At 51.7% G+C, this 13,836-nt stretch overlaps 1 protein-coding gene across 2 annotated transcripts in view; it reads right to left on the bottom strand.

Moving 5' to 3' along the window:
* The window catches only part of NOS1 (nitric oxide synthase 1), a 99,458-nt gene extending 86,346 nt beyond the window's left edge, over positions 1-13,112 (bottom strand). The window contains exon 1 of one of the 2 annotated variants that reach the window (XM_036276382.1): positions 12,823-13,112. The gene's annotated coding sequence lies outside the window, so the exon portion shown is untranslated. The remainder of the gene's footprint in view (positions 1-12,822) is intronic. The other variant, XM_036276381.1, reaches the window with a different exon arrangement.
* Between the last annotated feature and the right edge of the window lie 724 nt (positions 13,113-13,836).

Here is a 13,836-nt window from a genome sequence, read left to right as displayed (position 1 = left end):
AGCTGACCTGTTTCCCTGCGTTAAAGCTGCTGAGAACGGTACAGCCTTTCACACGACGGGCACCCTTCCCTGCACACCTGCCTGCTCTCTCACCTCAGTGTGTTTACAGAAACCCTTCCCGGAGTGACGCTTTCTCTCGAAATAGCGCCTTTTCTTCTGATGTCGAACCAGCCCACGACTACTCACTCCAAGATCTGGATGGAAACCAGACTCCTTCCTCCCTTCGGAGGAGCCAGGCCCAGGTACACACGCTGTCCTGAGTGACTGTGCCTTGGGGTTCCCTGAGGGCTGGGTCCTTATCTCCTGCCGCACCAGTGCACCTGAGCCCCGGGAAGACAGCCCTTCCCTGCACTGAGTGACACATTCCCACCTGACTCGGCCTTCCCATATACAGCTCTGCCCAGTTCCCCCCGGAATAAAAATCATGGAGGAAAGAGAATGATGTCGCTTGGAACAGCATCTAAGCTGGCACCGCGGGTGGGAAGGCAGGCTTATCAGGGGATGGCATGGTTCAGATGGCAGGTCCTGGGTTCCAATCCTGACTCTGCATTCACCGACTTCGGAACTTTGGGCAAGACCTTTAGCATCTCTGTGCCCGTCTCCTCACCTGTGAAATGGTGACTGATAACTGTATCCACTTTGCGGGGCCCTTGTGAGGGTTACCTGAAATAATGCCCCATTTCCCCAACCGGTCCGACCACCTTCATACCTACTTATGTCTTGCCTATGTAGTTACTCATTTACTATTCTTCCTTAAAGTCGACTCACTATTTATCTTTAGTACTTACTATAACCACTTCGTAAGGAATAATATCCATGAACTCACTGTACGAAGGTGCTAGCTACATTTTTTCTGTCTAGAATAGAGTAGATTAAAAAAACATCCAACAAACTCAAATTGAGGGACATGCTACGAAACAACTGGCTAGCACTTTTTTATTTTTTTAACCTTTATTGTTGAAAGTATAGTATTATAGATGTTTCCCCTTTTTCCCCCACTGATGCCCTCCTCCCTGTCCCATCCCCCTCCTGCCTTCCCCGCACTATTGTCTGTGTCCGTTGGTTATGCACATCTGCATACAAATTCTTTGGTTTATCTCTTCCCGCTCCCCACCCCCTTCCCTCTGAGGTTTGTCAGTCTGCTCCCTACTGCCTTGTCTCTGGGTCTATTTTGATCGTCAGCTTATTTTGTTCATTATATTCCATAAATAAGTGGCTTTTGAAAGTGTCGAGCCCATGAGAGGCTAGGAAAAGCTGACACATTGTTGCCGATCAGAGGAGACAAATGAGCCCTGTGAATGGTGTGGCTTCCTGGACTCCATCCTGGAACCAAAAGGGGCCGTCTGTGGAAAGCGTGGTGAGATTCAAGCGAGGTCTGTAGTCTGGTTAATAGCATCACATCACTGTCCATTTCCTGTTCTCGATCATGGACCATGGCTATGAACGGTGCTTCCATTCAGGGGTGGGGACATCCGACCCGCACGCCGTATAAGGCCTGCAGCATCAAAACCCACCCACATCGCACGCCTCGCGAAATTAGCCTCACCAAACACAGCAGGCGCAGTTCTGAGCTGAGAATTTTGTCTGGCCTGCGGATGATGTTATAAATATCCAAATGGCCCTTGGCAGGAAAAAGGTTCCCCGTCCCTGCCTGGATGCCGAAGAAAAGGGTATAAAGAATCTCGCTGCACTCTTTTGGAACTTTTCTGTGAGTCTAAAATGACTTCAAAATAAAAAGTGTTTAAAAAACGGGCACCAGGTAAGCAGGCTCTCGCTCTTGTCCCGCCTCCTCTTCGGCACCAGGCAACCACTCCTTCTTCCGTCTGTGGATTTGCCTGTTTCGGGCATTTCGTTGGAATCCCACAATGTGCGGTTCCTTTTACGCAGCGCAATGTCTACAAGGACCCTCCGCGCTGTAGCAGGTACCAGGACTGCGTCCCTCTCTATGGCCGAATACACTCCACTGTGTGTCTGGACCACATTTGGTTTATCCATTCATCCGTTGATGGACATTCGGGTTATTTCCACCTTTTGACTGTTGTGAATAAAGCAGCTATGGACATCCATTTACAGGTTCTTGTTTAAACTCGTGTTTTCAATTCTTCATGGGGAGAGGGTTTCCCAGGGGGATGATGGAAATGTTTTGGAACTAGATAGATGCCATGGTTGTAAAACATTGTGGATGTACTGAAAGCCAACGAAGTATACCTAAAACAATACATTTGATGTTATGTGAATTTTACTTCAATTAAAAAAAAAAGGGTACCTCCAGTGGAGTATCTACTACATTATGGAAAACCTGCACTTGCGTGAGCCCAGCACTGAACACAGTAGCAGGCCCTTCGTGAGTGTGCTGAGAATGTTGGCCAGGGTCACCGTCATTGCCAGAGCCGCGCCGGACTCCCAGCTCCCAGCCACCCCGGGGTGCTTTCTACAACATCACACGGCTTTCGTCAAGAACGTTCCTCCAAGTCTGATCTGGATTCTCCCTGCAGGTCAGCAGGAAAATTCCAGGGCCCCTGAGAAACCGCCACTAGAATGCTTTGCTTTGTCACCCAAGAGCTGCTTTCACAAGACACACCCCTGGCTGGCACGACACAGCTGGCCACCGCCCCCGGATATATGCTCAGAACAACACAGAGTGAACATTCAACAGACACCATACTGGTTACTTGTGGACGGAACACAAAACCCACTTCAGCAGCTTATTCAACAAACCTTACTTCCTCCACGGAGCGAACGCTTTATTTACCCAGAGCTCTACCCTACGGTTTGCTGGTTAAGTCGTGGTGCCCTGGCACTGTTCACGGGGTTTTACAATGCCCGCTCCCATTTCCTCAAAGTACCTGGGGATGCAGTTCGGGGCTGGAAAGCAAAGCAAATGCCTGGTTGGTTGTGAGGATTCCCGAGGATCCTACAGAACACTGGAGACGTTCCGGCACACCCCGGATCGGGAAGCATCTTTCTGCTCGGCACTGATGAATCGGGTTGGTTTCACCCACGATTACCAGTGAGCTCTCCCCCCGCCCCATCTGAGCTACTTGTTCTCCACCCTCCTCAAAATGCCTCTGGGCCCGGGAGGGGACTGGCCTCTGTGGCTACCAACAGGCTCCTTGCCCTCTGGCTTCTGACTGGCTTTGGCCTTGGGAGGCACAAAGGAGATGAGAGGGAGGGAGGGGAGAGGTTGTTCTCTCTCCCTCTGCTCACTTCTGTCTTAGTGCTGTGGTCTGGAGAAATGTGCGTTCCTCTCTGAGCTCAGCTTCTGTTGGGAGGTCCCCCCCCCCCCTATTCCTTGGCCCGAAGGGCTTGGGTCATGCTGTTCCCGCCCCTGCTTTATCAGGCTGGGGTGCTCATCACTTCCCGTTGCTAGGCCTGGACACTTTGCCCTCCCTTGTCAATGCCTTAAACTGTGTCCTTTTTTTTTTTTTATCCTCACCCGAGGATATTCTTCCATTTTTTGTACAGATAGAATGGGAGGGAGAGAGAGGAAGGGAGAGAGAGTGAGAAACATCGACGTGAAGGGACACATCGAGTGGCTGCCACCCGCACGACCAACCAGGGCCGGGGACAAACTGCAACCGAGGTACATGCCCTTAGCGGGAACCGAACCCCGGTCTCTCCGGACCGCAGGCCGACGCTCTAACCGCTGAGCCAAACTGGCCAGGGCAACTGTGTCCTTAAATAATTCTTTCATTAAATCATCTTAGAAATCCAAGCTGCAGGTCTTCTGTATCCTAGTTTGACCCCGACTGACAAATCAATCAATCTATCTATCTATCTATCTATCTATCTATCTACCTACCTACCTACCTATCTATCTATCTTTAACATTGAACCATTTGAAATAAGATGCTTCAGCCCTAAATTCTTCTTCTTTTTTTTTAATCCTCAACCGAGGACATTTTTTGATATTTTGTTCAGATAGAGTGGAAGGGAGAGAGAGAGAAACATTGATGTGAAAGGGACCCATCGAGTGGTCGCCACCCGTACGACCCAACCAGGGCCGGGGACAAACCGCAACCAAGGCACATGCCCCTAGCAGGAACTGAACCCAGGTCTCCCTGCACCGCAGGCCGACGCTCTAACCGCTGAGCCAAACCGGCCAGGGCCAGCCTTAAATTCTTAAGTTCCCATGGCACCTAGGGTCTAGGGATGAGGACTATCAGAAGCAACCTGAATGATCAGGGGCATAGCATGTCTAAGATGGCCATCCTAATGACCACCTTCACCCTATGATAACCTGACGGAGTACCGGATACGTGCCAACAATTAATGGTCCCACTAACCCAATGGAGTTATCCTCCTGTTTACAGAAGAGAAAAAGAAGGTTTCAAGAGAGATTAAATAACTTGCCCAAGGTTACAGGGGGAATAAGTGGCAGTGGCTGGACTCGAATCCAGCTCGGATGGGCTCCAGAACCCTGCCTCCTCCCCCCCTCCCCCCCGGAGCCGACGTCATGGCAAGGCAGACCCCAGTGCCCGAGAGAAGAGCTTGCTGACCCCAAGGAGGGTGTCAAAGCTGCTGTTCTGAATCACCCGTCAGAACGCATGCATTCAGGCACACCACGGCCACGAGGGCAGCGGTCAAAGAGGCAACTTGAGAAGATATTGCGGGGACGAGCCTCAAGCTCATTCCTGAATTCCTCAAGAGGCTCGGAGCCTGCTCTGCCTCTGACAGAGGGAACTGTCACCTGCTCAGCGCCCCTGATATAATGCACCGTGGAAGAGGGCTCGATCGGGATGCTACACAGCCGTAAGTGACATTGTCACCAGCCCTCATAAAGCACAGTGACTCACAGCCCTAATTAAAACGCTGAGGGGAAAATGTAAAGAGACGCTGCCATGGCTAACAGTGACCTCCGGCAGAACCGCAGGCTGATCTCTTCCAGGGAAGGAAGTGTTCTGAGTGTGTGTCTGTGCGTGTGCAGGTGTGTCTGTGCGTGTGCACGTGTGTCTGTGTGTGTGCGGAGACGGGGACAGAGATGGGAGGCTGAATATTGTTCTCCTACGAAATGTGGGGAAATTTAACACAGAGAAAGGTCTAACTAAAGCTGTCCTGGCCACCCAACTTTTTATTAGGAAATATTTAAACACAGAAAATGGAATAGCACACCTATAAACTTCCAACCAGATTCACTGACTATTAGCATTTGCCTCATTTGCCCTGTCTGTCTGCCGTATCTATCAATTGCTTGATTGATCCATCCTTCCATTAATCTCTGTTTCTCTCTCCCTCTCTGTCTCTCTTTGTTCCTCCCTTCTTCCCTCCTTCCTTTCTACCTACGTACCTACCTGTCAACCTACCTGCCTGTCTACCTACTTGTCTTTTACACTGAACCATTTGAAAATAAGATTCTTCAGCCCTCAATTCTTTTTTTTTTTTCAGCCCTAAATTCTTAAGCATGCATCGTCTAAGAATAAATATAGCCTCTCACAAAACCCACAGCACCTATACTGGCATAATTGTCCCAAATATCCAGTTAAGGTTGTTTTTCAAACAATAGTAACCCGAGTAGTAAATCTGAGCCCCACTGCTTAGCAGAGAGAAGTCAATCTGCCACCCAGAAATTGGCTGTCAAGGGGTTCTTCAGTGGGAAGATTTTTGGCTTCACGGGAGTTGGTTCCTGTCATCAGTCTCAAGATGAAGTGTCCAGGGCACACTGCTTGACTTAGACGCCGGTTTGGAACGAGACGAGAAATCCAATCTGGTTGCACCATGTTGTTTTCGAAAACAGCCTGCCTCAGAACTCAGTCTTCACACCATCTCCAAGACAATCGCCCATTTTAACCGCAGAATTGTGGTTCCTGATACTTCTTGGTGTTTCTCAAATGCAAATACTCCCTTAAAAGCCGAATACGGTATTGGCATTAAGAAAGAAATGTCTGGATTTCCGAAGGCAAGTCTTGAAGAAGTTACCCCCAAGAAATCCCGGGCACAGAAGGCAGCAGATAAAGAAACTACATATATCTACATGCAAGAGATTTTGCATGTTTGTTAAAAAATAATAAAAATATCAAGCTGAGAAAATCCATCCCGTCTCATTATTTTATACCAGCTTTGTGACAAAGTTATTTCATTTCAGTGACGACCATATGAGGGGGAAATGACAAGGAAGGTCTTTCCAGCTAAGACTTAATATACTAACATGCAGAATTTATTGACCCTTTTCATTACCTGAATTCTGGTACATGAACATAATTGGTTTTTATTCTCCTTATTGACTGTTTTGCAGCCAAGAGAGACTGCTTCGAAAATCAAAGAGAAAAACATGCTCAAAATATGTCAACTGCTAGCGAGTATTACTCCGATTTGTCCCTGTGGGTTACACTTTCAGCTTACAATCTGTGGAATGAAATACTGCCCCAGTGGGATCTGCCCGGCCCTTTCAATGCCCAGGGAGGATGGACTGACCACACCATTTTTCCCACTGCACTCGAGTTATTGGCAAGTTGATCCCTGTCTCAGACGCCAGGAGTACTTGGGGGTAGGGGCAGTGTCTCCCACTTCTTTCTGCCCCTGGAGCTAGGAGCCAGGTCTTGCTGGTTAGATGCAGAGGCAGCTTTCTTGGCTTGCTGAAGACACGGAATCCTTCAGCTGGGAACCACTGGATGCTCATGAATAGCATCAGAAGCTGGGTAAGCTTTTTGAGTTCACAAGTGCCTTTCTTCATTTCTCCCTGGAAACAGGTTCCAGAAAGGCCCACCTTTTTAATCGCCTGGTAGCCATCTGGCTGTCAAGCTTTGCATAAAGAAGACATTCCTGAATGTTACTGAATGCTGGTGGGCAAAGGTTCCTAGCAAAAGCTGGGACACTTCAGGACGCCCCTGAACATCCGTGGAATTTCTTTCAGGTGCCTGTAGTTGAAGGCTCCCAAAGCATCTTTGATGGCCCAAAAGAAGGCCTGTGTTCTCTGGGGTATCCCACTTGAACAGAGCTGATTTTATAATGGCAGGTGGCGGAATACGCAAATCAGAGGCGGGGAAGAAGAAAACGCTGCCCAGGCTGGACAAGGGGACTTCGCTCCTGCAAAGGGTTCTGTCCTCACAGAGCGGCCTTTCTTTTAGGGACCGTCAGCAAAAATCACGAATGCGACTGATGGACGAGAACTGGGCAAATGTTTGTCTCGGGCAAGGCACAGAACGTTGTGATTCAAACTGTCTCAGAGGGAAGTTAGTCTAGGGGTTGTGAACTGAATGTCTTGAAGGGCCAGGCAAGACATAAACACTATTAATGGTGGGGCCTGCGACCTAAGGGCAAGAACAACAAACAATGACGAAACCAAAGCAAAGCAAAGCAAAGCAAAGCAAAGCGCAAACCCCATGGCAGCCAAATAAACGCCACCTGCAGGCTTCCAGACTGACATGTCCTTGGATTCCAGCTCCCCCATTTCCCAGAAGAGAAAATGGGGGCTGAGTGAGTGGAAGGCGCCGGCCCCCAATCAGCTGGCTAACTTAAGGGTTCTCTCCTTTTTGTACTTCTCTTCTTTATTCTGATCATTGAGATCGGCCTGAGGCTGTTCCCTCTCCAGAGTTACACACACATGGGTCCCCCACACAACACAATGCAGTGGTGATAACCCGATACTATGGATGACATGGCTGAGGTTCAGAGAGGTTAACTCACTCACCCGGAGTCACAGATGCCACCAGTGCCCGAGCCTGGTGTCAGACGCTTCCCCAGATGACGTCCTTTTTTGATGTTCAGTGTGATGCTGCACTTTGGACCTGGCTGCACTTGACCCGGTTTGGCACCGGAGACCCTGTCACTGGGAGGGTGCTGGCCATCGGAAGGCTATCAGCTCCAATGCTGCTTCCTCTGAGATGCCTTTCCTGGTCCCCCAGCCACCCGTCCTGGGTGCTGTGGCAGCATTCCACCTCTACCGCTCTTGCAGAAACTTCAAGCCTGGCACAAGGCTTGTTGGTGCTCACGGCCCGACCAGACCGCAGGGTACATAGGAGTGGGGCTCACGCCACCTTAATCTGGGCACCTGTCCTCGGGGCCTGACATGGGCCCTGCTATTTAACACTCATCATTACACACTTGACAAATGTGTTGACGTCTGCCACAGAACCACGCATAACTGCTGCTCAGCTTCGGCTTATCATCACTAACTACGGCTGTGCCAGGATCCACACCCACTGTACCCTGTTGGCTCTACTTTTATTGGGAACTTAGGGGCATTTTCTGTTGACAGATCATTTTCATTTAAAGAAAATATGTTTTTATTGATTTTTTTTTTACAGAGAGAGGAAGGAAAAGAGAGATAGAAACATTGATGTGAGAGAGAAACATCAATGGGCCGCCTCCTGCATGCCCCCTACTGAGGATCGAGCCTGAAACCCCGGCATGTGCCCTGGCCGGGAATGGAACCATGGAACACAATATGCTGAGCCACACCGGCTGGGCAGATCATTTTCATGTAATAAGGTCGAGTAGACTCAATTTTCCATACTTGCAGGATGCTACTCTAATTATCCTTCCTTAGAATAAGTGTGTGAACAATATAAACATACACAACACTTGCAAAGGTTGGGTGGGGGGTGGGGGTGGGGGACTCAGCTGTTCAAATGAGCTCAAACCAGTGGGTTTGGTGGAACCAGTGGTAATTAGACAGGGTTTATTAGCTGTTGTGATTACTTGGTTCCTAAAGTTATACCTGGTAAGTCACTTTTAAAAGAAATTTCCTCTTTGAAAGGACAAACGGGTCGACCAATGGAACTAAAGCCCAACATCAGATGGAGACCCACAGCTGAAGTGCATGCAGCAAGGTCAAGGTGGAAGGAGTCATGCTCAGCCTCTCTGAAGAGTTTGTCCAATCTATGACAATAACCAGGAAAACAGACGGAATTAAATTGCTTTTAAGTTCAGAATGCGTGGGACTTCTCAATGACGTCTCAATGCCGTCATATATCAGAAGGAGAAGAGTGGTCATGTCTACCATCATTGCAGCCTTTGTATCATGAACCACACAAACCCGCACTGACCCGCAGTGAGAAGCATGTCCCACTGTTCACACAGGCCCGATGAAAATTGGTCCTGGAACACCAAATTCTGTGCAGGACAGACAATAGGGCAATAAAACAAAAGAACATACAGCTAAAGTACTGTGAAAACTTATAGTTAAAATTTCCCACTTGGTAGACCTTGCCCTGGACCCTAAGGAGATTACAGGAACTAGGTAGGAGGGAAGGAGATGGGCATCAGTCAGAGCTGACCACTATATTGTGCAAATAGAACTGCTCACCCCTCAGACATAATGGCTAACCTCAGATGTTCGCTTCTGTACATGCTTGCTTAGCCCACTTTCTTAACAGGGGCTAAGAAAACTATATAAGCAACTCACCCCCTGAGCTAGGGGCTGCTCTCTCCTCTGCGTAGATGGGACAGTCACGGCGCGGCTTATAAAGCTCTCTTCATTTGAACCCAGTTCGGAGTCTGAGTCTGGTCTGTCTCGTTGGTCTACAACAATTCAACTTCTGCACAATCCGGTTTCTAATTGGAAAAAGCCCCAGTTCTAATGAGTACAGATTGTTGCCTGTGGCTCTCAACCACTACCCAAGGCTCAGACCCACAGAAACTGAACAACAGGCAATGCACCAAATCTTGTCATAAGACACCCCAAAACCTATACTCAAAAAGGCAGCACAGCCAAACCTGTGTGTGCTCATGATACCCAGGTGAACTGACCCTCAAATCTTGTTGCATCCATGAAAATCAGCACCCCCACAGCAGGGAAGTCTTTTGACAACTATGTGGGTGGTACCTTGGACAGCACCTTGCAGCTCACTGGAGACCCTCAGAGAGCAGCCCACCCCACCCAGATGAAAACAACAAACTGGGGGAGGGGGGGGGAGTGTTGCTTTGGCCATCTGGGGGAAATGGAGATGAGGCAGGAAGAGCAAAGGGTAAGCTAGTCTGGAAACCATGTCCACACTATCGGCCCCAAATGACTGCTACCGAAGACTTCCTTCTGGGGTTCCTGTCTTGCACAACCACCAATCTTGGTAGAAACTATTGTTTCCAGAACACCTTTCACATACGTTATCCAACAATTTTCAAAACAACCCCTTGTGGGAGTTACTGCTCTCATTTTTCAGATAATGGAACGGAAGCTCAGAGAGGTTAAGAAACCAGCCAGAGGTCACACAGCCATGGAGTAAGCTAAGCTTGGTTTCAAGCAGAGGTCCTTACCAGATCTCTTCACTGTGCTGCTTGCCTTTTCTCTACACGAGCTGGGACTTTGGGGAAACCGCAATTTCTGGGGACAAAGTTGTGCCCCTGACTGCTGGGGTAGCCTCCAGCTGAGCAGATGTATCAGGAGATGAGGCTGTGGGGTGCTACTGGAGGAGTGCACATCAAAATGCTTACATGCCCAGGGATGTGTAAAAAAATTCCCCAAAGAAGCCCAGAACCAGATTTGAGGCTTCCGGCTGTGCCACCTGCCAGCTAGGGGACTATGGGCAGTTTGCTTGGTTTTCCCAGACTGTTTTCAGATCTGAAAATGGCATTCAGATCACTGTGCTGGCTACCTCGGGGAGTTTGGGGGAGCCTTCCTGAGGACATTCCAGGACTACCTTGTGGGTGACAGGGTCTGGGGAATGGCACAGCACTGAGGTCCTTCGGGGCTTCTGAAATCCGGGCTGGTAGGAGGTGGGGGGTAGACATAGTGGGTCCGAATGTCCCCCCTCAGGGACCTGCCAAGGCCTCTCAGATATGATGCTGGAAAGGCAGAGGAGAGTGGATGCCTCTCCTGCAGGCTGGGCAGGAGGCATCGTCTCTTTTTTATCTAAATTAAAAACAACAGTGGGGAGAATCAACACTACTTTACATCTTTGTGAAGCCATAGTGTGTGCCCCTCCCCATTAGAGACATGGAGAGGGGAGTCCTTCCCCCGGTTCCCTGGGGGCCAGCTTGAGGGATGGAGCCCTGCTCCCTTCTCCTAAGGTCCTGGGCCACCGGAGGGAGGACGTGCCTCGCACACCTGTGTCAGCTCCGCGCCTCTGCCTGGGGACACCCTATGGGCTACTCCTCTGTTGCCGCTGCTCTTGGGTTCTTCTGGGGCCTGAGCTCTGGGTTTGAGCGGGGCTGTAAGGCCTTCATCTGTGGGAAAGAAACTATGTATATTCCCTGGGGCTACTTGGTTCCCACTGGCGGTGAATACAACCTACCACAGCCAGGGGATCCCGAGGGGCAGACCCCCAGCTCCTTTGGGCAGGACACCCCTGGCCATCAATCTCGGGGATCGGGTTCTCGGGCCTTAAAATATCAGCAACATTCCCTGTGAATTGAGCACTCACCTTAGGCTTTGCTTTCACATTCACAAGCGCGCAATGAGGTCCTTACAACAGTACCACGGGAAAGCTATGGACTGTTTTCCCCGTTTTACAGAGGAGAACTCTGGCTTAGAGAGGGGAAGGGACTTACCTAAGGCCACACAACAAGCACAGGGTACATCTAGGATTAGAACCCAGGGGCGTCCTCAGAAGCTTCCTGCCCTAGGTCTCTGCTGTCTTCCTGCGCATGGCTCTTCCCTCTGGGTGCCCACCCTGGACAGCGCAGTGGGTCCGGAGAGTCACAGTGCCCTGGGGGTGGGGGCGAGGGTTTGGCTAACTCTAGGACCGGGTCTGGAGAGCCTCCTGCTGACCCTCGGGCCCAAGGGCCCCTGGGGTGGCCCTGGAATTTGGATCTCGCAGGAAACCTGCTCCAGCCCTTGGCTACCTGGAAGCAAACAAACCGCGCGCAGTGCACACTGTCCGGCTTCTAATCCCGGGGAAGCGCACCCCTCGCCGGTCAAGGAGATACGCGCAAGCCCTAGAGTATCTTTCGAGCACAAAGCACAACTTTTCAAGGTTCTGGGAACCAGCGCTCGTGCACCCCAATCCCCGCCAGAACAGAGGTAAGAGGTGCAAGACGAGGGTCCTTGCAAAGTTGGAAGCAGGCGGGAGCAAGGCTCCCGGGAGCAGAGCCCGCCTCAGGCCCCCCACCGAGGGTGGCTGGCAAAGCGAACAAGTCCGCCATTTCCCTGGGCTCGCAGGTGCCCTACCTCAGAAGACCTGGGCAGGGAGAAAAGCCTAAAGTTCGGGTTGGGCAGGTGCACAGATCCCCAGGGACTGGCGTCCCCCAGCCTCGGCTGCCCGCGGTGGGTAGCAAGCGGTGCCAAAGGTTCCGCCATTAACGTGGGCACACAGCTCGGAGCGGAGCGCGCAGCTGGAGGAGAACCCAGGAGCCTGCAAAGTTGCAGCGGGGTGGGCGCAAAGACCCCCAGGGCCGGAGCCCCTGCCTGGGACCGCCCGTGGGGAGGGGAAGGAGGCTGCCCGAACCAAGTTGGGATTCGGCAAACCCCGCACCTCTCCTACGCACTGGGAGCTCGCGCCCGAGCAGGGAGCCGGAGGGGACAGGGAGAGGACGCGGGACGCTTGGGCCAAGAACTCACCTGCCGCCAAGCCGGGCAGCACAGAAGCTGCCTCTTCGCGCTGCGCACCCGCCCGCCCTCGGGTCCTCTCGCCAGCCCGCCTCTTCCTCCTTCTCCTCCTCCTCCTCCTCCCAGTTCCTAATCCTCGGGTCCGCCGCCCTGTCCTACCAGGCTGGAGGGCACCAGTCGCACCCACTCGCCCGGGTAGGAGCTGCGCGAGTCCTTCCCCCTTCCGCTCCGCTTTGTGCTTCTCTGATCCCTCCCTCCCCACCCCCTCTTGCCTAGAGCCCCCACCTCTCCCGCGTCCCCTCCCCGCCCTCCCTCCGCCTCAGAGAACCCCAGCTCGGGACAGAGGCTGTGGGCTTCCCCCATGCAGTGCCAGGCGCTCTGCACGCGCGCCCGTGGCTCACCCGGTCCGGCCGGCGCTGCCTGCCGCCTGGCCGCCCCTCGGAGGAGCGGCAGCACTAAGTAGCTCCTAGCCCAGCGTCTGGAAACGTGGCATAAATATGTAGGGACTGAGCCGTGAGCTCAGGGAGGGTCATGAGGGGGAATTTATTTCTTAATGTCCCTCCTTTATCCTATCATCACTGAAACGAATTAGCGGTGACGTCCAACCCGCCTGGTTTATGGGTGTGGGGAGGGAGACGTCGCAACCCTCATTAAAAGAGCGGCTCTGGGCTCCAAAGCATACATCTTTTATATAACCTAATTTCCATTTTTTTTCTATCAGGAAACACACACACACACACACACACACACACACACACGGACAATTTCTGGGAGCCTGGAGGGGCTGAATGTGGTAGCCACAAGGGCAGCTCTCCTAGGCAGAGAGACCCCATGGGAGGCAGGGATGGTTATTTCTGTCGCTACATCGCTACATCGGTGTTGTGATAGCATTCCTTAATGGGACAGTGGGGTGCACAGCCTCTCCTGGGCAGGGCTGGGAGCTCCCAGGAACCCCCAGGAGATGCTGCCCGAGTTCTGGTACTGGCTCTTGGGTGGGTAGACAGAGGGCTGGCAGCCGGCTTTGGAAATGCTCCCTTGTTCTGGTCTCCCCTGGAGCAGGACTTAAGTCTCCATGCTGGGGAGGAGGGAGCAGGGAAGGGACAGGCTCACCTGTGGCCTGGTAGACCCGCAGGTGTGGAGAGGCGAAGGGCAGGGCTGGGCTGGGGGAGGGGAAGATGCAGAAAACCAAGCTCTCCTTCCTTTCTTAGGGACCCTAGCATATGGGTAACCATCTAAACCCATCTCAAAAACTGTCTTTTCCTGGGCAGATTGCACAGAATTTTGCATTTTACTGTTGCTGCTGTTCACACGCTCTTGGGGAACTGGGGAAAATCAAGGAAGGAGAGGGGAATACACACTCAGCAGCTGGCCCTGGGTGACTTGATCTTGCCTCCCGCCAGCCTCACCCAGGGGAG

Source organism: Molossus molossus, unplaced genomic scaffold (genome assembly GCF_014108415.1).
Source record: "Molossus molossus isolate mMolMol1 unplaced genomic scaffold, mMolMol1.p scaffold_m16_p_22, whole genome shotgun sequence".
In the NCBI taxonomy this organism is placed as follows: Eukaryota; Metazoa; Chordata; class Mammalia; order Chiroptera; family Molossidae; genus Molossus; species Molossus molossus.
This window is presented reverse-complemented; position numbering and strand designations above follow the sequence as displayed.